At 42.9% G+C, this 26,747-nt stretch overlaps 1 protein-coding gene across 10 annotated transcripts in view; it reads right to left on the reverse strand.

Moving 5' to 3' along the window:
* Positions 1 to 26,747, reverse strand: part of CHL1 (cell adhesion molecule L1 like) — a 126,627-nt gene that overhangs the window by 61,770 nt on the left and 38,110 nt on the right. The window contains exon 1 of one of the 10 annotated variants that reach the window (XM_067003025.1): positions 21,140 to 21,271. The exons of the other annotated variants lie outside the window; for them this stretch is intronic. The gene's annotated coding sequence lies outside the window, so the exon portion shown is untranslated. Of the gene's footprint in view, positions 1 to 21,139; positions 21,272 to 26,747 lie in introns of those variants that run through there. 10 annotated transcript variants of the gene reach the window in all.

Consider the following 26,747-nt stretch of genomic DNA (forward strand, 5'->3'; position numbering starts at 1 on the left):
TGCAAAGCCTCACTTCTAGGATCTAGAGGTGTCTGTGAATGTGAGATCTTCAGGCTCTTCTAAAAAAAATAAAATAAAATAAAAAATGATTCCCTATTGCCATTTCACCAATGTGATTCATGTAACTTAAGATTATCTGAATAAATTTTTGCTTACATTTCCATTGTGCTCTTTGGATGGCTCCCTTCAAGTCTGTATGAGTTTGGTTTTACAACCAGCATGAAACTGGGCAATACATGGTATTTGAAGTGAATAAATAATACATCAGTACCCATTTAGGTCTAGCTGCTGAACCCACCTAACGGTGACTGAACGCGACCTGGCCCTGCAGAGGATCATTTGTAAACTTAAGCTGAACGACCTTAAATAAAACTCCCCACCCCTGTATTTGCTGTCCGTGAAAATTGTGTGAGCAAGCTTAAGACCCAGAACATTTGATAAAACAACAGAATTGATACAAATTACACAAAAGCTGAAATCAAAGTTCCCGTCTGAAGCTGAGGATATTTATGACAAAACCTACTCAGAAGGTGGCTGCCCTGCGAGGCCTGTGGGGGCAATAAAGGCTCAAAAAAACAAACAAACAAACAAACAAAACCCACAGAGTGAAAATCAATGTCTAGCTTAGCTTACTCATAAGCAAAGAAATAAGTATTAACTGTGAACAGGATATTGTTTATGCTAAATACATCATTAAACTTTAGTTATAGCATCATGGGCACAGCACATATAAGTAAATCGAGATAACTGCTGGCGGGGTCATTCCTACAACTAGGTGCGTACAAACCCAAATGCCCCATAGCCAAATGCTACCATTATGTATGTTCTTAAATATGTGAATAAATACAAGCATGTGCACTGACTTACAGAGAGTGGTGGCGTTCACCACTGAGCCAAACTCCGGTGACTCCAAGGCCTGATCCTGCTGATGGGACCACATGGGTCAGCAGCAGCACTGCAGAGCACTGCATCCCAGGAGCATGCATCCTGCTGCTTCCTACAGCTGTGGAATGACCTTCTGAGACAAGAGGTGCACCTAAACTTTTGTCCATAACAGCTACTAATGGGTGTATCTTCCACAAATATAAGTACCCTTTTCTTTTTTCTTAAATGATGATGTATTTTGATCCCCATCACCTGAGACAATGAGTCCCTCATTCTGGGCTCTTTCCCCAGTTCGTTTTCAAAGTGGGTCACCTGGTTCGCTCATTTTATAGGAGCCATAGTTCGCTCATAGTTTTTAGGAGCCTTGGGGACCAGCCAGGAGCATGAGGACAAGGGAATATCGCTGCCTCGCGCTCACATCTTCCCATCCTCTAACATCAGCAACCAGGACATGCAACACAGACTTTTATGGCCTGCCATAAAAACATTCCTCTTGCGGGCTGCAGAATAGCCCTCATTATTTTAGGCACTTAGAGCCAAGAAAACACAGAAAATTAACGGTTACGATTTGAGGGACCCAGAGGGGCCGGGCAGAGCTGAATGGGGACCTGCACGCAATGTGCAGGGCAGAGGCAGCAACTCCCAGCTACAGGAGCACGGGGGCTCCCTGTAACAGGTGAGTTTAAGTCTATAGGGATGAATTTGGTCCTTTCCTGAGTAGGAACCCATCCATACCTTTGCCCTTAACTCCTTCTAGCCTCCTTCTAGTTTTACTATGGCAGCAATCTCTTTATTTCAGGGGAAAATCTGGATTTAAGATAGTGTACTTGAGCTGTATATACTACATCCTGCAGCATAAATTGCTTATGTAAATGCTTTACAAACTTCTAAGAGATCTACAATGATTTAATTAGCAAGTTTTTATGATAATTAAAGTTAAAATTAAATTCAAAAATCCTACTGTAATTTTAGACTATATTTCTCCATCGCATTATAAAGCACAGTTTACGTAATACTTGCACAAGCCATCATAAAACAAGGCTCTTGGCTTTATATATGCATACATTTACAGAGGTAACAGCAGTCTAACCCCCCAAGTGTATCCGTTGCATCACCTTTTCCTAAAGACATGGCCATACATTTATTCAGTAGTTGTTAACCAGTGGAATCAGCGTGCCTGCTCCAGCACCAGCAGATAAAGCTGTAAGGGAGGAATGTTGTACACATGGCTTTTTCACAAGCCCACAGACACACAGTGACAGTCACTCCCCCATGCTGGTAGCAAAACAGCAGAGATGCGAGCTTTAGGGATATAGCTGAAAGCACACCAGCTGGTTAAAAATTAAACCATAGTCTGAAGCTTTTTTTTATTACTATTATTTTAAACTTGAGACACAACATGTCCTAAATGACCTTACCACATTTCTGGCTGAAACTAGTTTCATATTACTCAAAATTTTCATCAGCAATTAGCATTTCAGCTCATAGGTCAAGCATGAAGCCCAAAACAAAGTACGGTAGCACCAGGGCTGAATGACTGGAAATGACGGCGTGTCAGCCGGGCACAAAGGACATAAAAGCAGGTTGCGGTCTGTTTTCAGATGAGACTGCAGAAGACAGCCTCCTCGAGTGGAGGCGATGCAAATTCTCCTGGTTTCACAATGAATTTGTGGCAAAGGCACTTTGTTTTTTCGCACGCTCATTCTCCTTGTTTCAAAGCGGAGAACAATAGGAAAGTCATGAGCTTTCTCATGGCAATAGCAACAAATGCCTTATAGCAAAGCAACGTCTCCGGGAGGATTCCTGCCTCACCTTGAGACCCAGCTCAGGCCAGGGGCTCTACAGAGCCCTGGTGGGCTGGAGGTGTGGGGCAGGGTCCTGCCCCGCAGCCCCAAGGTTTAGTGAGATTGCTCATTCCCCATAAAACCCGGGTAAATCAGCACATCCCTCTCTCAGTCTCCTGCTGGGAAGTTACTGGAGAAAGGCTGCGCTTTATCAGGTAGTAAAAGAGGGGGGGAAATTTAGAGCACCCAGGAGCTAATGGGCTGTGTGAAGAGTGTGGCATGCGCGTGGTATGGGGGCCATCCCCATGGCAGGAAAATCACCTGACGGTGACAGAAACCACTGCAGAGCGATGAGGTTCCCACTTTGTGTAGTGATTTTCACAGCATGGGTCCATGTTTACTTGAGAGTTCCCTGTGCTTGTAGCAAGGTGACAATGTGCACAGGGAAAAGAAGGTATTTAACTGCAAGTGAATTACCCTAAAACCAGCAGCAAACAGCAATTATTCCTACTTGATTCATTAGGGATGAATTGTTTCTGATCCGTCCCTGACAGGTGAACTGCACCGTTCCTTCCCTTGCCCCAAGTGTGCTCCCAAGATCCCAAGAGGAGAATCCCGGCAGCTTGCACGCATCAAATCCTAAAACCAAAGGAGAACAACCACAATGATCTCTTCTGAGGCACGTGAGAAACTGACGGGATGAGTTTTTTTTTGACTGGGATCTCCAGCGAGGAAGAAGTTCTTAATCTTAATGGAAGTGCCTGAGATATTCTACTAAATAGCATAATATTACAATTTATCAGGTCATCATTTTGCTTTGATGGCTTATGTTAATGGAGATGTTTTATATCGAGGTTTTCAAGGGAACGGGGTTTCTGATAACGTGAGGATTACTTCTGGTCGTGGGCAGCAGGGACTGAAAGTTTTCTGCACTTGCTCATGCAGCATTTCTGCTGTCATACTCTACAACCAGAGGAGTTTTTAGCTCCAGCACTTGCTTCTCTCCATTAATGCCTTTGTTCAGAGTAGTGAATCAAGACATCAATCAACTAAAGTGAAGACAGTTAGCTGACAATATATTGAATGTATCTGCAGCAGCTCTGAAATAAAGGAAAAAGACTAATTCTGTTTCTCTTTTGGATCCATGTTCATCAGCCCTTTCACTACTGAGAAGACAGAGAAAAGCAGTTTCCAGTGTCTGCATTATTTTCAGGTGATCACACAGAAAATCTTCATCCAGATTTGAGTCCAACTAAGGTGCCTAGGTACACAATAATGAGGAAGCAAAACACGCAGCACACACACCATCCAGACAGTCTAGAAGCCATTAAATATGTATGGTTACCCACCTATTTACCAACAAGTACATGGAGATAAGGAAATTGTGGGTATACCGAGTCTGTTCCCTCAGCTAGCTGGTAGGAGTCAGGTAAAGCATCTCCCAAAACCACAGGACAGAAGTACAGATCAGAAACAACACAAAGGCACTGCCCACTAACTACACACAAGTGTGGTTACAACAGTAATGTTCCTTTCTCTTTTCTTTTGGTGCTTTGCTTTCCATGGGAGCAGTAAGATGTATACAACTATGGCTGAACTATCATCATCATGCTGATCTATTATTTATAATATTTCGTGTTAGGTGAATAACATGGGGTCTTTCAGAGGTGCAGGCCACAGTGTGCCAGGTTAAGAAGGTGCAAAGAGGACTCACAAAGAGACTGCTACTAAATACAGAGATGTGCCCGTGGCCAGGGCAGCTCCCTGGCGTGAGGTCGGAGTGGCCACAGGCCCTAGAGCAGGGCTGCGGCTCTGTAGTTCTGTCAGGGAACACTAGAAAGGAGCAAATCTAGCTACTGAAATAGAATACTCAAATAAAACTAGTATTTTATTCCACTTTGCAGAACAGCCAGTGGGAGACTTCCTCATTAGAGCCAATATGTCTAAGGCATGGGAGAGCAGGAGCTGCGGGTGATATATTGCCTGCCTTCACACTCTCCTCTCTGCTCTTTGGCAGCGGTGTAAAACCCCAGAGCTTGTGGATATCGTGGTCTTCCAAACACGCAGGGAAGTTGCTAATGGCTGGTAAAGACACTGCAATGTAAAAATGAAAACTTCTTTTGCAATTAAAGTCCATGCCCTTTGAGCTTTCCCCTCCACTCTCCTCCGTCTTTTATTTAGCTGCAGTTATTTAAAGCATTGATCTCTGTTTAAGCAGCTGCTGCCACAACTAGTCAGCCCAAGCAGCTCTTTTAATTAAATATTTGCTGCTGTGCAAGTTTTCTCTCCCCTTCCTTCTATCCTCATGGACATTTGTTCTTGCAGAGTTAACAAGTCTGCTGAGCACCCTCTGCCTGCGCCTGAAAGGTGTCCCGCACTCCAGGCAGCCCAAGTGATGCAGTGTCTCCACAGAAATGAATTTTGATATGCACCCTGTCATTTGCTATCAAGAGGAACCATTAATAATAAGGAAAAGAAATAAAACTTGCTGGGATTTAATAATCATTATTAAATTATGTCATTTACATAATTATGCTGTAGCTATTACACCAAAGTTTCTCATTTTATGGCGTGGTAAATTGGGAGAGTGCTTCACAAAGTGACTTTTTTTTCCTTCTATCCCCTGTCTTTCACCTATAACTGTAAATATAAAGTTGACCAGGTAAATGATGCTAAACCACAACAGACACTAAGCATGTTTGCCTACAGAATGGGAAAGTAGATGAGATTCAAAACATGAATAAAAGAATTCTCAACAACACTAGTTTTCCAGCAGGCTAGAAATTTCTCTCTTAGAGTTTCTTCTTAGTCAGCAGAGCAGGACCCTGTGCACAGCCAGGCACAGCAATGCCTCCGTGGTGCTTAACGTGCCTCCCAGCCAGGAGCAGCGAGCGCTGGATTTACCCCCGCAGAACTGCCCCATGCGTTGCTCCCACAGGTCGCCCCAGGAATAGCACTCGAGGCAACTGGGTTGAAATGCCAATAAAAACTTACTTTTCTTGGGCAAAGGCTGCTTTGGGGTCAATGGCTCACAGACACCTCCCTTGACTCATCTCTACGTGGTTGAAGCATGACTCGGAGACTCTCACTGCTTGCAGACAGCAGAGCCAACTTGGTGCGAACCCGCCCCACCTTTAAGACCCCCCACCCATTAAGACCCCATTTGACACTGGAGATAAAACAGATAAAGAGGAAAAAAAAATGTTTTCTGAGCCCAGATGTTTCAGCAGTCAGCACGGATGCTCGCAGCACCTGTTGATGCAGAAACGAGAGCGCAGCGCAGGCTGGAGCTGAAGGGGTGCAGCGCTGTGAAGCCACACAAACACGGGACTTGGAACATGCAAAGGAGATGGGGAGATAAAAGTTTAGGGAAAAAGGAGGCAGCAAGAGGAGAATATGAGGAAATTAGACCAGACACCAACAAGCGTGATAGAGCTATGCGGGGCCTCGAAGCAGCTGCTGTTAGATGTAGATGAGAGAGTGAACAGCTCCTGGGAGAGGGCAGAAACTGTCAGAATAGCAGGGAATGCAGATGAGTTTGGGACCAGCGCTGCACAGAGACAGACAGGGCAGGGGCTTGGGAGAACTCATGCTTCAGGAGCAGGAACGCACTAGGGAAGAACTGAACGTAGCACCAGGTCCCAAAGCACAGCGTGGGGAACAGGAGATGCCGCAGCAGTGCCAGCGGTCTGTGGGGAGGGGAGAGGAAAGCAGCTCACTGAGGCACAGCAGCAAATGTTCCTTCAGCACAGGATTTCAAACCGCTTGATCTCTCCGAGTGGAGAGACACAGTGGGAATTTATTTCAAAAAGAAAGACTAATGGCAGCAAGAAAATCTCATCTATATTCACATAAATAAATATAAAATGAGAAACATTGTGAAATACAATATTGTACAAGCTGTTCAGTAGCACTTGCTCCAGAGGATGCTGATCTGCACCAGGCTGTAGCCTTTGAGGTCAGGATAGAGGCTCCTGACTGGCTTCACCTTAACTGGCAAAACCAACCAACCAAATAAATAAATAAATAAATTGATCTGTTTCCGTGGGAAACACACCAAATTCCACTCATGTGCACCAAATCTCTTTCCCAGACTTTCCAGTTAGTGGAAGCAATTAGTAAAGCAAAGCAAGGTTAGGTTAGAGCCAACTTCTGTTACCTATTGGCAGGAAAACCTTTATTGGCCAGCGAGTGGAGAGTGAAGATTTATTAAAATTATTTATATGATTTGTAAAATGTTACCCAATGTCTGCAATTCAGCCTGCTTCCTGAGAGAAACATAAAAGGACAACGTCTGAAATCGTTGTTTTCCTCTGATTCATTCTCCAGTAAAGCCCAGTTCCTTAGCACCCTGCTGGGCACCAGGCAAGTAAATGCAAACACCACAAACAAGTCCTCCAAATCAGCAGAGATACCGAGGAGGGCTTGAGAGCTATTATAAAATGCCATTTACATTTAGTAGTAGCCAGAAAGTTAAAAATAAAAATAAAATAATAATATTTTTTTTAAAAAAAAAAAAAGAACTGATATCTAAGGGATGGATTCCCACCTCTACCAGACTTTGCCAGACCCTGAATGCTGTTGGGCTGGAAGCACCAAAGTCAAGACAAATGAGAAACGAGTTCCTCCTTCTGCAGCTGCTAATGAGCCCCACTTAAAAGGCATCTTTCTGTTTCCTAATTTTCTCTGCTTTCTTTTGTAACACCGTTTCCAATTTTGAAACTTTGCTTTATGAGCGCGAAGGTTGTTTCCATTCTCAACTTGTCTAATGTTCAAAGCTGGCTCACCGAACTTGTTGGGTACAAGGAATACTGCTTTCACACTCAGAAACCAGTGTTTTCCACAACGACTTTAAGCCTGCATAATCCAGGACAAGTTTGGGCATCCCAGCCTTTCAGAGGCAGATCTCACTGTCTGCAAAAGCAGCTCCGGGGCTGCTACCACCAGGACGCAGCCAGGAGGATCCATCCAGGAGCTAGGTGTTATCTCTAGCACCACTTCTCCTTCTTGAAAGGGACCACCCAGGACTCCACAACACCCCAGACTGGCACACAGCGTGGCTCCTCTCTTTCTAGACCTAAGGGATGTGCAGACAGGACCAGCGCTGATTAAGATGTCCCAGCACAAAGCAGGCCGGGGCTAACCCAACACCTGCTTAACATGCCAGGTCAGCACGCTGTAAAAAAGCTGCAGGTGCAGCATACACCCTGCAATATTCAGCTCAAACACCCCGCGCTATTGTTTCACCCCTGCTCAGGGGCTAACCTTCTTAACTTGAAAGGCTCTCAGCAGCTCTTTCACAACAAATAACAAGGAGTGAGATTTCAATTTCGTCACAAAGATGGCACCACCTTTGCTCCAGGCTCTGCAGAGCTCAGGCGCTGACACCGAACCTCTGGGAAGGAAAGACCCCGACGGCATCCCAAAGTCCTTCCAGTTCCCTGCTGGAGTCGGAGCTTCCCGCAGCAGGCAGGGCCCAGCAGCCTACATCCTACCCTTGCACATCAACGTGCCACTAATCCTGAACCACAAAAAGGCTTAAAATATCTGTCAATCACGCTCCCTCCACGCAGTCCTCACAGTCTTGCTGGTAGAACCGTGACTGCGGGCTGGAGCGCGGCGCGGCAGTGTGCTGGGGGAAATTAAAGCCCAGCCGGGGAAACAATTGCTGCCACAATGCGTGTAATCAGCAGGAGATGGTATGGATGTTTGCAATTCCAAGCCATGGAAGGCATTTTTAGAGTGCTTTTAGTCCCATCCTTTCTCCTTTAACGGTAATATTTTGCTCCCTAATAGTTGCATTTTATACCTAGGTCATAATTTTACGAGGCACAAACTTCTACGGTATATGTCAAGCTACGTAGTAAAGTCAAGCAAACACTTGTAGTAATTACATGCCCAGGAGATTTCATAACATCACAGAATTAACAAGCAGTTTAGCAAATTATATATCACTTGATCTGCAATTGCTACATCTCCAGCAAAGAGCTCCGCTCCGTCTGCAACAGCAGTGACACGGCACGTCAGCGCGGTGCGAGCCTGTCAGGCGGTTATCGCGCACTAATATTAGCCTCCACCTTATCTCGTCACGTTTCTCTTTGAAGATTGAAGTATGATTTTCTTGCACTTTCTTTTCAAGAGGGCAGTTTGCAGATTTAAGAGCTTCTGCACTGGGAAAATGAGGTTCTGCTTAACAGAAACATAATCCCAACCCGCAGAAAGAGACACATTTCTCACTTCTCGTGATTTGCACTAGAAATTTTTTTACACTTTCCTTTCACTACACAGCAACCGTTTAAAGGGACTAGCTCCATACAAAGGTGACTAGGTCTTAATTCAAAATGGGTGTCTTGACACACATAAAGGCTACACGGATAAGCTGAACAGGGGCGCAGCCTTCATGCTGGGCAGAGCGGCGTGCCCAGCCAGCGGGAGCAAGGTTCTTGCTGCAGACATGTTACTGAAGTCATCGGTCTGGCACAAAGCTCATTAAGCGCCCCGACAATCATTTTGATAAAGGATAAGCCTCTACTCTCAGAACTTCAGAGTTCTACTCTTCCTCTACTCTTGAAAACTTAAGGATCAAGGATGGTTCAAAAGATTTCAAATAAAGGAAATGCGGGATATTTATTTTTAAAACATTTCTTTCTAGACTGCTTCAGTGATGCCAAGGTTACCAAAGGGATTACAAACAATCTGTACAAGGAGGTATCCGAGCACTGCAACAAATTGCCCAGGCAGCCATTTCATTTCAGCTCAGAGGTGAGCGCCCTTCACTGTTTGCTTAAAGGGATTTCCTGCAAACCCTGCATCATTTGTCTGACACTAAATGGGAAGCGTAATGCATTTAAAGAACTCACAGATTAATCATCTGTTAATTCTCTTTTCTGAACAGCACAAAGCAGAGAAAATGGTCCAGGATTGACTCCATTCATAAGCGACACAAATTTCAAGGCAGACTACTTTCTGCCTTGCATGTGGCCTACTGGGGCATCTGACCTCTAGACAGGCTGGAGTAAAACGACGGAGTAAAACCTGCGAGGTGGGCAACCTGTAACAATGGTGAGCTCCGTTCTGACACAGGAATTTTATTTTATACTGCTGGCAAATTTGATCGCAATTCTAACCCTGTTGGTTGAATGGCCAATGCACTGGAACTCCGTCTCCAAACAGAGCTGACCTTACTGCTCGTGTATTGTTTTCTTTAGCAAGTGACTAATCTATACCGTGCAGACCTAATACCTCAGCCGTCTGCCAAAAGGTGTACAAACAATCCACATTGTAACCGAGTCTATTAATATGTATTAAAAGTCCTACTGCAGTTGACATGACATTCCTGTACATGAATATGAAAATACAACTACTGTATTAAAAAAATTCAACTAATCATGCATCACTGATTTTCTCACTGTGAGTTTATAATTTAAACTTTTAACTGTATCACAGCAACCTCATCAAGCCATGATTTCTTATGGCTGTAGAACCAAGAAAGCCCATTACAGTAACAAGAATAAAAGAAAGCAAATACAAACCTGTTCTTGAAGAAGAAAGAAAGAAAAAGGAAAAATGAAAAAGAGTAAAAATGAAATGGAATTTTACATCAAAGAAAAAAAAATCAGTGAGATTGTGCATCTGCTTCCCCCGTTGTTTCATATTCTACTGGTTATAATTGGAACGTGGTCTATAGCATAAATCTGTCTAAAAGGGCACTGATGCCCAGCAGACAGAAGAGCCATGACAGGTGACAACCCAGAGCAGACAGACTGGAGGTGACTTCTGAATAAACCTATGTCAATTATGGGCCAGACCCGGGAAATCAGACATCAGATCCAATCCACCCATACAGCTTTGACTTCCACAGAGGGCAGGAAGCATTACTTAATTCTTATTCCACTCATGGGTTTAAGCCCTTTACTCAGCTCAGCTTGCTTAAAAACTTGGGACTCGAGAGCCTGGAACCTCCGAGCCCTTGAAGCCCAACACAGGAGCAGCAGCCCCCAGTTCTCTCCAGAAACAGTTCCCTCCAGGAAAGCAAGTCCTTCAGGCACTGGACATGATTGAGAGGAGGATTTCAAGGGATTCGGATGCTCTGTTCACATTAATATCGTAGGTAATCTCTGCACAATCTCTAGGGGTAATTTGAAAATCCCAGTGTGGGTTTTGGGTTTTATCTTTTTGGTTTGTGTACTCTCCCCACGCACCGAGGAAGCGGATCCACTTATTAAAGCATTTATTAAACTTGCCGAGCTGTCTTTTTCCCCATCTCTGAGCTACCCTGTGTGAATGCTAATCATTGTCATTACACAGTTCATCCTCAATGAAATGCTTACCATGATTCCCACACTGACCCCCAAAACAAAATTAAAAACAGCTCAGGAAAGAAAATAAAGAACACAAGCCTAAACCTGGAAAATATTCAATAAAGATTATTTTCCAGAGTCCCCTATCCCTTCCCCTATGGGCCACATTCCTCATTTCCAAACTACTGACCACCTCTTCCTGTAATTGTCTTCAAAAGTGATCCTAAGAGAGCAAGCAGAGCTCTTCCCCTACTGGGTGGATGGGAAACTGAGGCACAGAGGAGATATTTTTGTGAGCAAACACAGCTTAGCAAGAGTACAAAGATTTCAGGTAGGCGGAATATCTGAAGCCATTCTGCAGACATGCAAGCTCCTGGAGCTCCCCATCACAACAAACACGCACGTGGAGGTAGATAGGCACGGATACATGTAGTTATGTATGCATGAATGTGTAAAAGAGACCGACGTTACATCAGTGAACTCCTTCAGCTCACTCCTTATCACCAGAAAGAGTTGATTTCAGGTGTCAAAAGCGGTGAGGCAAGAGCCCTATCAGGCACTGCTGCTCATCTGCACCCTCTTGCAATCAGCAGCCTCTCCAGGGCCAGATGACAACACCCACGACGAGGACAGAGAGTGGGTTTGAGCTGGAAGAGCTCTCATAAGTACCTCTCGATACACAGGTTGTAGCATGCGGAGATGCTCTCACAGAAATGACACCACTTCTTTCAACATCCCTCACGAAAGGAAAGTTTCCTAGAAAAGTAATGTGCAGGAGAGGGCTGCTGAGTTTCTACCTTGTCCAAGTTTACCTTACCTCCTCCGGACCTTCCTGTGATTAGCCCTCTGCAGCACCAGCACAGAGCTTTGAAGCTGATCTCATCTTACCTCAAAAGAGCCCTGAGATGCCAGGAATTCTGGTAAAACTAGAGGGAATTGGGTGTGTTTCAGTGAAAATAACAGTCAAAAAAAAAAAAAAGCTTTCCTCACAGTAATTCTATATTGATTTGAGACGCAAACCCCCTCTACATGTAAACGAGAGCTCTGAACTTGGAAAATTACTCATGTTTTCCACCCTCTTGGGTGCCATTGAAGCCACGAGTGAATTGCAGCTCCCCAGCTAGGTCTCATCTTCAAAACTCACTGATAAAAAGATCTGCATATGAGAATTTGAGATTTTTGCAGCATGTACAAAAACAGCCTTTGGGGTCCTGGAACTACTCCCCAAGCAAGTGTCTGAAAAGCAAGAGAAACACACACCTCAACCATGAAGGAAATGTTCTTTGTTCCTCTCCTTTTTGTAATGCTGACTGTGATAAATCTGCCTCCTGTTTTAATTATCTCAACAAGGTCTTCTGAAAGGACCTGCTTCCTGATCTAGAGATGCTTCAAAATCTAATGTAGAAGATTAAGTAAATGATAGAAGTAATTAAAGTATTCCATTAATTTAATTACCATTTAAATCTAATTTCTCATATTATACATCTAAATCTTGATATCTTATTCTATTCAGTGAACACTTTTAGTGTGTAAACCCATTACAAATTAAATATATGAAAAAATATTTGAAATATATGATTATTTTTTTTTCTAGCAAATCTTTCTCTTGTGTTCATGTGTGTGCAAATCTATAATTTCAGAATAAACCAGCTCGAACAACAGTCCCTTACACCACTGCATCAGGAACGATCTGCTGAAATTTCTGTTCCTTCCTCCCCTCCTTGGCTGTCTCTCGGTTTCTGTGCCCTGCCTGGCAATGAGTCACACCTTACGTGAAGACGGACTCGACTCCAGATGCTGGAGCCCTGGAGGTCAGCGTGTTTGCAGAGAGCAAACAATACACGCTTGTAATGTGAGCCGTAGCAAAACAACATACCACTTACAGGGGCAAACTACAGTGAAAACCCAGATGATATCAAACACAAGCGCCAAGAAGCGGAAGAATTTAAATGCAAGCGAAAGCCTGCGAGTCTCTGGATCCTCTCATGAGTCCAGACTTTTACCCTTGCCTTCCTTCAGAAGTCACCGAATATAGGACTAACTATCAATCTCAAATGCTGCACGAAAAATACTGCATTTAGAGCTGCCAGGAGCTACTGGGAAAGGGGACAAGGACGGCAGAATTTTTTTTTTTCTAAGGACCTGGAGAACTTCCTTGTTTTTGAGACTGAAAAACTTTTTTGGGACTGAAAAACTTTTGAGACTCCACTGCTTGAAACTAGGAGGTTAGAACTACCTGGAAAATTAACGTGTGCGTAAGAGTCCAGGCTATAAAATAAAGATGCTTCCTTCCCATTTGTTCATTATTCCAAAATTATCTTGAGTAGTTTGTGCCCTTCTTCCTCTGGTGACTTTGTACCTGCTACATTTTCCAAAGTGGGTTATATATCACTTAATTTGGCCATTTTCTACTGAATGTAGAAATGTGTCATTTTCCACTCAGGCCACTTCGGACCACAGAGGCTAACATCACACCCAGTTTAGTACAACCAAAAACTTTCAGCTCTTTCCTGTAGCTCCCTGGCCTCTCACTTTAGCCATTTCAGATTGGCAATAACCACCCTGACCTGCAATGCACAGATGATTTGGGACAATTTGCTTGCGTCTCCAAATAAAACAAAAATATCTGCAGCTGTAGCTGTGATATGAGAAGGCCAGAGGGCTGGAAAGGGAAAGACAGAAAAATGAAACAGATGATTTCCTCCTGCAATGTAACAGCCATTGCCCTTAGCAAGAAATGCAGTCAAGAAAGGAATTCAAACATCATATTTCCATACTTGAGATCTATGAATAAAATTCATGAGAAAACTGTGATCTTCCAGCTTTTCGAAGTGTTTGTTTATACAAGTTATAGGACTCAAATACTACAAGGAAAATTATCTAAAATGGAGGTGTGCTGAAGGATCAATGGAGAAGTAAAGCTGGAGTAATCACCAAACATCACTTGGTAAAACAAGCACAGGGCCTCTCCTCTTGCTCAGGTCCTACACCTGAAGGAGCACCTTCACCCTCCGATCTCACGCACCCGAACATCACCCGTGGCCACCACCATGACAGGGCACCCCCAGCTCTGCTGCACAAAGCAGCTCCTGAAGTAAAAAAAGCAACTCCAAACGTGAATTAATAAATAAATAAATAATAAAAATCATTGCCTTCGGAATGCATTTTGTTGCAGATAGTAAAGCAGTTTCCCTGAATGATTGTAAAAATGTAGATAACACCCAGGAACGCTTCCCACGTCTCTTGACTGACTGCACGCTCGCTGCCGTTGAGGTGGGTTACAGAAATCTGTTCTACCAGGAGGTAGACTCAAATTTATCACTAGGATGCCTCCAGACAGAGAAGTGATACTATGATTAATTTTAATCCATCAGAATAATGTTTAATTATTAACAACTTTCATTCCCCAGCTCACTTGAATTATTAATACTTGATTATCTATTAATTGATTGTATTATTTTTTCATCAAGTGCTGGAGTTTCTCTCTAGGACTATTTTTGTTCCAGCTCTCTCACCACACTGAAATCGTCCACGGTCCTACTCAGGGTATTAAACACACACCTAGCAGTGAGAAATTAGCATTTGTATCTCATCTGTGTCAGAAGCTAGACTTCTGAGGAAGTCCATTTCTGTGAAAAGAAAATATCTCTCATTCCAAGGCTATTATCACTAGTGACAGCCTAATTTTATTACTTGGTATACTACTGCATACGGACAAAATCCAGGCCATCAGAGAAAAGCAATCATCTCTTACAAGGCAAATGTCTGCTGTGTTGCAGATGTATCATTGTACAAACTTAACAGTTTGCTTTTCTTGGTAGCGAAATATTTAATCACACAGAAAGTAAAATGTGCAATTTCTTTCAAGGGAGATTGTACATCTCATAGAGAATTCTTTTTAACCTGTATGTGAGGAACTTCATACCTGAATATGCCCAGATGCAATACAGCATAAAGCCATAACATCACAGTATGCGTGTCATTAGAGCTCCAGTGCAACAGACTGCATTTAGATTACTAAAATGAAACTATTATTTCACCAGGATCTTCTGATCACTGCCTTCAGCAATGCACAGGAAATGGACCAAAAAGGGCCATGAGGAATCTCGAGGTATTAAGGGCGGTACTGGGAGGGCAGCAGCTGCCTGCTCAGCATCTGGGATTACGCTGGTGGCAGGCAGAGACCAGGACCTGTGTGCAGAGCCTGTGCTGAGCACTCACTGGTAGCTTTAGCAGGACAGTACAGGTGCCTTCATGCTCTAGCAGCTGAAAACTCAGGCTCCTAATCCACAGGATGCAGCTGGTACATTAAGAAGCTTGAATTACAGGCCAGCTTACCCCATTGTATTTATTCTTAATTATTGGTCATTCATGAAAAATAAGACCAATTTTTGTCTCTTTTCCCCATCTTAAGAAGCACTTTGTTTTCCACACTGATTTTCACTTTCTTAGCTTGTCTTCATCAGCAGAACTAAGACCATTCTTACACAGACATGCAGTGGCTTACATACCCAACAATTATGGTATTTTAGTGTTAGCCAGTACGGCTTGATTGTGACTGGGTTCTGAGTAGCACTAAGACACAAAAAAGACTTACTACACGGCCATACCAATTCAGCTCCTATTTTGCAGAAATGTCACAAAAACGCATACAGCATTCCCATTCAATTCTTATGTAAAATACTTGACTCAGTCCTTTCCTTTCCTCCTCCTTCCAGTCCTTCACCTTCCCACCACACTGGTTTACGTCTACGCAGGTGCCCTCCCACCCAGGCTAAGCATCCCTGGGGGCAGACAAACCCACGCCCGCTTTATGCTGCCTTAGACCCACAGCATGGCTCACGGGTCCCTCGCGATTCAATCTACCACTGTCACATTACAAACATCACATTCTCCTTTTTGCCTCCTGGCCACCACAGTGCCATACACCAAAAGCCTCTGGGACACCTCCAGGACACCATGGACCACGTGTGACCATCCTTCTACAGAACACACTGAACAAGCAGTTATTGAGGGCTGCTCCAGCTTTAGAACGAGGTTTGTTGAAAACCAGTGCACGCCAGAAGTCAGATAACGTTCTGATGCAATGTGTATGTCACCCACCAGGACACATGACGACACGTTGCACAACCAGAAGCCACAAGGGAATGAAAAGGGCCAGAAGCAACACTTGGATGACCTTTGCACTCATAAATTAAAATGGGACAAGTAGGGATCAGAGAGAAGACTTTGACTGACATCATATTAAGAGCTTGCTCACGTTAAATTCATAAGAAATAATGAACATTTAACTTCAGCTCATATTAAAAAAGAAAACGTATTCATGTTTTATTTTGTCATCCTTAATGAAACAAGAAAGCAAGCTACTGAATCCTAATGATATATATGGTACACCAGCAAAATTACTGGACCTAAACAATTGCTCTCCTGAGTAAGGGCTGGCAGGAGCTGGCAGCTGAGGCTTGAGGCGAGCAATGTGCCGAGCATCGGTCTGCATTTCGGATGGTACCAGCTGCATCCACCAACCAGCACTTCTCCTGCCCTGAAACAAATGCTTGGAAGTGCAGGATGTGATAGGAAAGCCTATGGGACAAACACAAATTTCTTATGAGAATTTCAGTAACTAGGGTTCAGCTAACAGAAGTTTTCCTGCAGTGCACTTCCCTGCCATATTTCAGCCATTTACTATAAGACAGGACATATGTGTGCAGATCTACTTTGCATATGCTATTCCTTACCAAGAGCATTTAGTAATAAAACCCTCTGGAGAACATTTTATGGAAGATTATGGACCAATTTGGCCAAAGATGTCCCTGGAGAACATGAGTGTTTGGTGCAGGAGATAAACATGACTGCTGCTAGGGCCAAAGATAAAAGTGTCAAGGAGGACCAGGGAAAGAGTTAAAGCTTTTTACACTGGATTCCCTACAGACTAAACCAGTTACTAATCCTTAATAATTTAATTTATTTGCAATACCTTACTATGGAGTCAATATTTGTTTTAGCCAATTGCACAAAATAGTCTGAAGTGTTTCTTCTCAATCTGGTTCAATTTCATCCCTTAATGCTAAAAATAAGCTCTATTTTTTTTGCTTAGATATAGTTCACAGTGTATCAGTAGCATAACCAACATTTCATGCTTATTATTTGGGCTCAGTCTCACGATAATCAATTCTAAAAAAGCTACCACAGGGCCCTAGTTAGGGTGCTTAATCTTCCTTTTTCATATATGTGGTGCACCTCTGGTTTGCAATGGATTTGTACCAAGCTGATTTGTTTCTATTATCATGCATGCACCTTTATGGTAAATTAGAAAAGAAAAATAAATGTATCATTGTCTCTACAAATAGAGTATTTATTTCCTCTCCATCTTAATTTTTTTTTTCATCTGCACTTTATGCCTGTGAGGCACAAAATACAGAGCAATTTTCAAACACGAAGTTTCTGCATTTAATCTAAATTAAGCCCCATGTCCAATTTGATAACAAATCTCTGGAATGTAAGTATTCGCACTTACCAAATGCAGCATGATTGTAATTACATACCTAAAAGTCATCATGTGATAGTGTTCACTTGTGCTTCAGACCAGATTTTTCTACCATTCTATACATAGAATACATCTGATACTTTTATACGCGATTGCTTTGCTTGGCCTTAGGCTAGAAAATAAAGTCAATTCTTTCAACCTATTTCTTCTCTTTGTAACTGTTTCTACTGGGGAAATTGAAGAGCACTTTCTTTCTCATTTGAAAACCTCTGAGTTCAAGTCACAGAGCAAATAAATATGCCTTGCATTTGCTTATTTTCTGGAAATAGCATCTTGGCTTGTACTGCAATGTGGATCACCCTTAGAAGATGATGAGGGGATTGGAGCATTTGTCACGCAAGGAGAGGCTGAGAGACCTGAGCACGGTTAGTTTGGAGAAGACAGAGAGGGAATCTTATCCACGATTCTATGACTCTATGAATGTATATAAACATCTGAAGGGAGAGTGTCAAGAGGATGGGGCCAGACATTTCCACAGGAAATGTGGGGCATTGCTCCCACAAGTGCATGCATCATGGAGAAAGAATGAGGAGAGTATGAGAGAACAAGGAAAGAATGAGCTTTTCCTGTAGAAGCACACATTTAGTTGAATCTGTGCACAATTTATGGCGAGGGGGCTGACACCTGTGTTTTCAGTGTTTTCATCATATATGATTTTTTTTTGCAAATGTAGAAGCCAGTGCAAGAAGTCTTAAAACTTGCTTTCTACAAGTAGACATGCAAAAAAAATCCTAATTACATCAATTTTCTTGGACCATAAGGTGAATTCTTTTAGAAAAAATAAAAATAAAAATCTAATTTAGCCACTGAATTCCTCACTTCTCTTTTAGGGATATTTGTTTTGCAAGAGGCCTGACAAGGCCTTCCACAGATAAATGTCAATAAACCATTGACCTAAAGGCATGAAAATATCTCCATTAATATGAAAACCTACATATGCCAGTGTGGAGAATTTTAAAGATAGTTTTATCCTCCTGCATCTTGTTATCCGAATGGAGAAATGTCAGCAGTGCAGCAAGCAGATAGGAAAGCTGAAAGACTCATTAAGCCACATTTATACTACGAGAACATGCAAAATGGAATGTTTTCCAGGATCATTAAAATAAGACTTAATTACAGAATTCAGGTTTATCTATGTCACCCAATGTCACAATACTTCAAGATGGATGATGAGGGAAAAAGGCAAAAAGATCCTCAACCACCACGTTTAGTGCCACAGCAGTATCTGCATTATTCATCATCACTTGTGCAATGACAGATCCAAAATAATTAGTATTACTCACATTAATTAAGTTATGCAATTCCCCCGCCTAAAAGAGGATTCATAAAGAAACACAAGGTAATTATATGCTGGTCTCAGGCTCTGTTGCTGATGCGCAGCCACCTTGGCCTAACAGTGCCACGGGTGCCTGCCTGGGCTGGAGAGCTGCAGCACCCCAGACCTCTGGCTTTCACGAAGAAGGAAGACCAAGGCTCATTCACACATTATAGTGACAAAAAAATGCAGCTGTCTAAACAAGATAGTAAACTAATTAAAAGTTCAGGTGTGTATTTGCAACTCAATCAAACCTCCTGCCTGACATTTTAAAAGATAACGTTTTTTAATTCTTTTTTAAATTGTCTCTTTCTTTAATTGCCAAACCTCAAAAACACACATCTACCTTAGAATAAGGAAATTCACCACCATAATTGTCTCTTTCCCTTCTAAAGACAGCCAATGGAGACTTATTTCCACAATTTATAGCACTGACCCAGTACTGGAGACGTGGGAGTCCTGCACCGCCCCAGGGAAAGCCTTGGGGCAGCACCCCTCACTGTGTCCGGAGATTACCTGACACCACTTGGCAGTGCCACCTTCAGACCCCAGAGCTAGAAGGACAGACGTGCCATCATCCTGTCTTTTCACAAAGGCAGAGAGGAGACGAGGAAGAAACCTGACACAGACAGGGAAGGGCTCAGGACGGGTCCATGAGAGCTGCACAGCGCACTTCACATGAGACAGAAAATCACATCAAAAGCTACCAAGAAGTGTAGAGCCTACCATGTGTATATATTCTGATGGTTTTACTGTGTTTGGTTCATTTTAATCCTGTACATATTTTTTTCTGCTAATTTTCCTTCAGCTGCCGTAGACATGAAAATTGACTCACATCTTACAGGCAAGACAGATTTCTGTTTTATCTTGAGATACAAGCCCCGAAGCATTCCTGAATGCGTTTTCCCAGAGAAAGAATTTACCTGAGGCAAAATTACTCTGCTTGTATTTTGTAAAGGAAAATATTGGTTTACCACTGCAAAACACACACCTGTGGAACATAGAGACATGCTCAACTTAAAGACCTGGACTTGAGGATGGGAGACAGATGAGAATACAAGTCAACTTGTGAGAGACAAAAGTAATCAATGCCTACAGAGAGGATTGATTCTGTGGCTGTAAGTAGAATATTCCCATTTTTCCCCCAAACACAGGGGGAATAAGGTCACTATACAAACTGTCAAATAAGCCACACCATTTCTTCTACCCAAACACACCTTTTGAGCCAAACATAGGAAGACCACTAAGGTAACATGAAAGTTAGCAGACAGATTCACGTTAACTTTAGCTGAGTTTGGATCCCTCTTCCATAAGGAATTACAAGAGACTATAATACAGTATATCCAAAACCTGAAAGCAGATAACTATTCTTTCTTTCTTTCTCCCCTATCAAGGTTCAAAGATGAAAAATGAATAATTGAACACAAGAAGCCAAAATATATCTGTACACCCAACCAAACAACAAAAAAACAGTAAAGGTTCCTCAAACGTGGATCAGAAGCTATGCAAAACAACCATGAAAGATGTTGCCTTGATGTGCAGCTCCCTCCTCCCTCTGCTTATTGAAAAAGACAGAAAGAAGCTGGTTGCACTCAGGAGGAGGCAGGGAGGCAAACAGGCTGCCACTCACCGGCTGGCACGGACCGCAGCCACCGAGCACAAGCTCATTAGGCACGCTGGCACGTTCCTCCTGGCTTCACCCAGCTGTGCCAGCTGCGGCTGCTCAGGGCTGCAAGTGGTTGTATTCCCAAGTCAGATGAACGCTCAAAAGGATCTGCTTTTCAGCAGATGAAGTTAGTGTTTTCTGAAAGGTAGGTTCCTACAGAGTTCCTGAATTTCGGGTCTTCAAAACTGAAACACTCAGTCCACTACTGTCAGGGAAACAGCAGTGAGAGACTGAAAAAGCAGCTTTATTGGAGAGAGGGGAAAAAAAATCTGGGCTGAGAAATAAATTCAAAAATACAGACTGGATAGAAAAAAAAGATTCTGTTCTCATTGCCAAAATGTGCAGCAAACAATGCTGTATGACACAAAACAGCAAAGAGATCAAAAGAATATGGAAAGATAGACCTTGGCACGAAGTAGTTACTACAGTTCATGCATCAACAGATCACAAATGTTTTATAAATGTGGTCTCATAAACCCCTGTGCTTCCCAAGCCCTGCCTCACGCACTGTAAGTGGCACGCTGGGACAAGAAGACAGTATTCCAGGTACGCTCCTTCATGGTGACCCAGGTAGCCAACCAGCTGATTAGCACCCAAGCCCTGCTTCAGATCAGCTTTTAAATCAACTCAGAAATTTCAAACCTTATTATGGGAAGCCTCTGTTTTCCTCCTCCTCGCTGCTCAGGCTGGCGGTAGCAAGGCCGCTGTCACCTCTCTGCCGCCCGCTGTGCCAGGACCTCAGCCCTGGGCTGCCGCAGCAGCACTGGCTCTGCAACACGGAGCTTCTACAAGAAATCATTGCTATTTCAGAGAATTTAACCTGAAATGCTCTGCAGATGCAATGAATGGCCATTTGAGTAGTGAGTCACCCCGTCTCAGATCCTTTTAAGGAACTTAGCTGGCATATTTTCAAGGCATATTTCTTAATACTTAGTTTTGCAATTTTCAGGGTGATGCGTCCTAGAGCTGGAAATACGGATCATGTGCCAGCAGAGCCACGTTTGTTGGGGGAAAGCATTCAGTACTTTATCTTCCTATATGTGGTACTTGCAGAGCCTGATCTTTAGGACACTTGAGTTTGTCCTCCTGCCTACTATTCAATGAACTCATAAAAGTCAATTTAAATTGAGCAAGAAATATTTTAAATTCCATCCTCCACTACAGCTGAGTGAATAATATATAATATATATACTTTATATATATATATATAAGTAAAATGTATTCCCAAACTCAGCTTATTTCTGTCTTTGATTGTCACAGTAATCTCAGGCTTTAACCTTTTCTGTTTTCCACAGCTACCATCATCCTATATCTGCACATGCTTTCCAGGAGGGCTTCCAGCAGAATCAGCTTCAAAGTGGGACAGTTGGCCAAACAACCTGATGAAACTACTGTATAATTCCTGTAACATTTAATCCAAAACATTATTTTCTACTTATTATTTTCCACAGAAACGTGGTCGTTTTTCCAAAGTATTTCTCTTCAAGTGACAGCACTGCTCTGATTTGCTCCCTGACGGCACCATCGTCCCCTCCCACCGGCAGCATTCAGACTGCAGCTGTTGACTCCTGGTGGATCCAGTGCAGCACTTTCCATCAGACACAGCACCCTGAAGTGACAGGTCACTTGTTCTGGAAGTGTGAGAATGACTCTGAACAGAAAATGGAGTGAAGAGAAACTGTAGCTTGAGTTAATCCTTACACTAAGCAACCTTTTCTCACTGGTTTTAATACTTCATACAAGACGGAAAAATAAAGTTCCAGGTCTGGACACTGCCAGCAAACTACAGGGAGTCCAAAGGCTACAGCTCTAAATGGGAACTTCAAAAAAATATGTCAAAAGCATTAGCAGTTTAGAGGGAGACGAAAGGCGATGTTTGCATTCAAGCCCATTTGCTAAGGAAAGCGTTTAATAATGAGTGGCACCAAGGGCTGGTTTCAGCTATTCTCAGTTGCAAAGTAAGCAACAAAGTTTTGCAAGGGCTTTCTTGATGTCGTTCTTCCCGTGCTTATCGCAGCCCTCTGACGATGCCAATGCCCGGGCAGCTGGGATGAAGGCCCTGCTTCCCTGCACGCGTGTTCCCCGGGGATGCATCTCCCCAGGCTCCATCCTCGCTGCCAGCCCCAGTGTGCGCCTGTGAGCCCAGGAATTCACCCGCAGATAACACCTCCAGCATAAACCCATCGGAGAGAAATGAAAATCCTCTGTAATGAGCATGTTTTGGGCAAAAAAAAAAAAAACACATTTGAGGGATAGAGGTTATAATGTTGAAGTAGACTGGTTTGATGAGAACTTTTTTTTTTCTTTTTTCTCTCTTGGCCAAGGAAAAAATGCCATTTTCTAAGACAGCTTTTTGAGCAAAGTAAGGTTTTTATACTTTTGCAGTCTGTCCCATCTATCCAAACCCCTCAATCACTGATGAACGGGGAAGTTTCAAAAGAAAAATCTCAAACTAGCACCTTCACTGAGAAAAAGGACACTATAAATGCTGTTTGAGAGCAGCTGAATGGCAAATCCCAATATATTCACTGGTAAGCCAGCCTGTATATAATCTAGGCTGTGACTAACCCAGCATTATCTCCTGCCCATTGGAGAAGACAGAAATTGCCTGAGCGCTGTTCCAAGATGAGCAATGGGCAATGCAAATCAGTAGGAAACCAAGTCAGGCTTTTGGGTTCAGAGCTTACAGAGTACCTTGTCTTGTTAGAAAGGCTTGATTTTCATTTATCATCAACTTTTTACGTAAATCTGAATTGTGAAAACGTAAACCAAAGCTGGTTACTGAAAAAAAAATACAAATGTAGGGACACAACAGATCAACGGATGATCAAAAAGACCTCTTGCATAATTAATTTGAATGATTTCATGATACTGTATTCAAAGGACCTAAGAAGAGTAAGTATTTATTGTAGGCATGAAACATCCTTCAGAAGGTTTATCCCCCCCAACAAGTAGTTTGCCCAGAACCAGTGCACAGCAACAAAGACTTCCTCAAATACGAAACCAAATCATTAAGCAGAAAGCGCTCGGTGGGAAAGCAGCTCTCGCCTGCTACAAGGGGTTTCATAGCCATCCCATCTGTAGCCTGCCATTTGTTCATTAATTTTCAAATGACAGATTATGAGCATAGACAGTGTGCCTTTGTTCTCCAGCACAGCACATTGCTGACACAACGCAGGGTCCCTTATTAGCGGCTGTCCTCTCGCCCCGCGCTCGCAGACAGAGCTCTGGTGTGCCGGCAGGAACCGCCATGACCTCCAGCCGACGCAAGCTGCTTGCAGCCAGCCCACAACAAGTGTTTATTTCACAGCAGCTTCTCCCAAGCTCTGGGTACGTGCAAAAAATCCCCTGGGGCAGCATCCCTGACAGCCCTTCTTCGGCATTTGTCAAAGCTGCGACCCTCGTTGGATGCAGGAAGATGCCGAGCATCTGTCAGGTGTCTGCATGTGCCACGCAGCACATTACAGAAACGCAGCCCTTCGGAAAAAGCATGCCTATTAAATCTAGAGGAGGGCTAACAGTATCCAAGTTCTTGGATTTAATGAGCCAGCTCACTTAGGCCTGACTCTTGGTAAACGTATATAAGGGAATAATTCCCTTGTAATGAACTCGTGTGGCAATTGGCTTTGCCCTTTCTGCGTGCTAATAATAATGAATTTCATCCAAATTATTTCAGGCACTGGGTAGCTGGAACACTCTGCTTACCTCTAGCCCTGTATGCGAGGACAAAACAACAACTACACTAAAGGGAAAAAGGTTCATCAGGCCATATAGTAGTAAGTTTTTTTTTTTTTTTTTCCCCTCTTCTGCCATGCTTGGACATGATCAGGGATTTTCTGGTGGGATATAAAACACTGAGCTTGGACAGGAAGTGCTTAGGAAGCAATAAACACACACCTCACCCTCCCTAACCCCCCAAAGGTAGCAGCGAAAAAACACACAAAGTAGGGTATCTTGAGGAGGTATCTGCCCACTTGGCAATCCTGCCTCTGCGCAGCCGAGAAAGCCGGTGCAGCCAAATAAACGGATTACTGAGCAGCAGCTGTCAGCACAGCAGAACAACAATCTATCTTATAGGTACATAGGAATAACTTCTACTGCAACAATTTTTGAACTAGCATGACAGGATGGGTTTTGAGGAGCTATCTCAATAGCGCAGCAGCATTTAAAGAAAAATCCTAAGTAATCCGTCACGTTTCTGTCAAGACAGATTCAGGCCTACAAGTCATTCTGTTACACATCACCAGATTATAGAAGTGCAATCGCAACTATTTTCAAGACGGAAATCTTTAACTTGTTGCTGATTTGGTCAGCTAAGGTGTAATTTCGCGAGTCTCCTTGGCGTGCACAAGTGGCACGTAGAGCAGCAGTCGTATGGGCACGTGTCGAGCATCCTCAGTGCACGACACTGACGCCTGAGGAGCAAGCAGCAGTCCATTCACCACTGACCTCTGCAAACATTTCCCCATTGCTACCTTAAGTGGTTGTCACACGCAGGAAGCACAAGCACTCTGTGAAGCACATGGGATTTCAGAAGAGAAACCGAGGGCTGAGCCTAACACGAGCTGACGTGCTGCTGTGGCTTGAGCTGCCGAGGAGGGAACGCACGGGCACCACCTCTGCCCGCTCCTCCTCAGGGCGATCCCTGCATGGCCTTGTTCTTTTGGGGAGAATCATCACTTCTGTTAATCAAATCAAGGCTGGAGACGGGTGTCAGAAGCAGTTTTCAGACTGTCAGAGAACAAAACCATTTCTCACTCTTTACAGGCTGAGAGTTCCTGCCATCTGAAGACAAAGTACTGGCAATAGCAATAACAATATGGTTCACAGACTAGAACTCTCTATGCAATTATTTGGCTTTATAAATTTCTCCACAAACCACATTTAGACAAAAATATCATGCCATTTTCCAGACTGATCATCATTTTAATCAATTTAATTTTATCAGTTTACCTGAATAGTTTGAGTGGGAACATGATAGAAAAAAATGAGTACAGATTTTTTCCCTACAATAACTCTTTGGGTTTGTCCTATTGACCCCATTGGCATATTGGCACATTAGAGTTATTTGTGTCACCTGTCCCTAGGACTTTTTCTAAAATAAATGCCAGAGGTAAGTTTATTCTTTAATCCTCTTTATATCACAGGATGTAAATCTGTATATATAACAATTCCTTGCCTACTCTTTACTGTTAATTCTTACATTTTTAATCACTTTCCATTCTCTATTGCTTACTTACATTAGTCTGTCAAAGAATTAATTTAAAAAAGGAATTTAACACCCTGTCACTTTCCGAAAAATAATTTATCCTTTCATTTCATGGAGGATATTGGTATTTTTTCTAAATATTTTCCTTTATTCCAGACTACAGAACTGTAGGCAGCCAGTTATCAGACCTGCCTCAGAAGCGGCTAACCGGAGTGTGGCTTTGCAGAAATGGTGGCTACTCCTCTTAGCAGAAAGGAAAATATGAATACTAACGTCTATGGTAGCAGGGCTTAGAAACAGAACAAACTATGAAGAGCTAACAAAAAATAGGCTGTGCTTTTTCAGGAGATAATCTCATTATGCGTAATTTATCCTATCTTTTAAAAACAATTTATTATATTTACTATTTATTTATTATTCCAGTGTCTACTATTATACACTTCTACTATGGCGGACGGAAGCCTCAGAGAACTGCATTGTGCTACGCACTAAGTCTATACCTAACTGTACAACTAATGCATTAACTTATTGTGTCCGTATTTATGCTGTAGCAAAGCTTCAATATTAGACACATCTCCAACACATATCCCTCACAAAACAAAGCATGATTTTTAAGAACTTGCTTTGGAACAATTTTGGCTTTTAAATGTTGGCCCAAGCCAAGCTTTTATCATCTCCTCAGAGCAGAGGGCTGGGAAGGACTTGCAGAAGCCTCCTGGCAGATCCCACCATGGCTCTGCTGCTCCGGGAAGTGCCAAGTGAGGGCTGCTCCTGCCCTGCCTCAGCACCCTCAGGCTGGGCTGGCTGGCTTGTCATCAGCAAGTCTCTTTCCAATGTCCATCCACACTTATCCTTAGCAGTTTTTGGACTTCCTTCCTATCCACAATTGAATTTGGCCCTTATATTTGCCTTTTCCACACCTAAGGACTTGGTCCTCCACAACCACATTTCCCTCTGTATATATTTTGTGAAGAACTAATCAGGTCAACCCAATTTTTTTCCCCCTCTTTTTTTTTTTTTTTTTTTTAATAAAAGGATAAC

The sequence above is a fragment of the Anser cygnoides genome, chromosome 10 (assembly GCF_040182565.1).
Source record: "Anser cygnoides isolate HZ-2024a breed goose chromosome 10, Taihu_goose_T2T_genome, whole genome shotgun sequence".
Lineage (NCBI taxonomy): Eukaryota > Metazoa > Chordata > Aves > Anseriformes > Anatidae > Anser > Anser cygnoides.